This window comes from Formica exsecta, unplaced genomic scaffold (genome assembly GCF_003651465.1).
Source record: "Formica exsecta isolate Colony F162 unplaced genomic scaffold, ASM365146v1 scaffold394, whole genome shotgun sequence".
Classification (NCBI taxonomy): Eukaryota; Metazoa; Arthropoda; class Insecta; order Hymenoptera; family Formicidae; genus Formica; species Formica exsecta.
Window position 1 is genome coordinate 577,189 of NW_021851177.1, and position 1,455 is coordinate 578,643.

At 30.1% G+C, this 1,455-nt stretch overlaps 1 protein-coding gene across 1 annotated transcript in view; it reads right to left on the reverse strand.

Annotated features, from left to right (window-relative positions):
- The window catches only part of LOC115239753 (chaoptin-like), an 81,000-nt gene that overhangs the window by 79,022 nt on the left and 523 nt on the right, over positions 1 to 1,455 (reverse strand). The window lies entirely within an intron of this gene.

Here is a 1,455-nt window from a genome sequence, read left to right on the forward strand (position 1 = left end):
GACGCTCTAATTCCAGAACTTCCTCTAGCCAGACCTAGAAGGGACCGTCGTAAGTTTATCTTGTCGATTCACACGCGAGTCGCCGTATAATTGGAGTCAACGATACAGAATGTCTTTATCGCGTGACAGAACCAGGGAACCCGTGCTTTAATTTTTCACGTTATCCGATTAACGGGCCGATTAACGAGTGACATACACACGTCGACGTATATACAGCCGTATACAATCCAGTTACTTGCGATTGCGTTGAAACGCGTAATACCCATGAAATCCCGGCGTGTTAAAGTAAACTCGCAATCAACACGAAATTATAGATCGTAATGCGACATGCACGAAAATTATGCGAATCATAAACTGTCACAGTTCATTTATGAAACTTTGAATTTTTCACGCTGCACGCAATTTTATCGGGCCATTTTGGTAGAAACATTCTTATAATGCGTTTGTGTGTCTTTTAATTGCGTTTACTTGAATAATCTATATTTTGCATTGCTTCTATCAAACTTTGTATCAAACTTGTTGTCAGAGATAATTATATTCATGCAGTTGAATGGATATTTTGTGTAGATATGTAATTTGAGATTACATGTTAGCATAAAATTGACATAAATTATTAATATACTTTGTTGTAATATAGTTTTTGAATCTACCCTCTTTAATGTACGTATTTTGAAAATTTGTTTACATATAGATTATTAGATAAGAAATGTTAAACAATCAGTTTAGAGTCTAGAATTTTTAACATTTTTATCCGCTTCTGTGAATACTGTTTTGCATTCACTTAATTATCGTATTTTGTAGCAACATTTCCATGGAAATAATACAAATATCCTGCATTGCAGTCCTGCAGTCATACTGTATATGCTTCAAATCATGAGTGGATAAATTGTCTACCTCTTGATATTTCAGTATTAAGGGTGTAATCCTCACGCGAGAATAAACGCGCAAGTAAATAACCGGTGGTAAATGACAATTAAAACTATGATCGTTTCTCTATGCTTCTCCTCTTTCTCTCTTTTTTCATACAAGTATTATAATATAATTATATACTTTAAAATAATCTTTTTTTTTATTAAATAAATTGCAGCAACAATTTGCTGGTATTCTAATAATTATTTATTGATAATTTTGTTATTTTAATTTACTGTTTTATTGTCATATTTCTATAGCGTAAAGAGAGAAAGTATTAGTAGTATATATCAAACATTTAAAATAAATATTTTGTTTGTTTTGTAGAAAGTAATTTTTTATTGGTAAAATAAATAAATTTTTATCTATATTCAATTTTTAATTATATACAAAAATAAATCAAAACAAAAATTGCTTCTCGAAAGAGATATTAATTCAAATTGTTTGGAAATTTGATAGTTTTTCTTATTAGGATAAAGAATATTCATTCACATGTAAGATTTTATTGCTGTATATAATCTGTTACGCAGCGTTTGATGAGAGTGT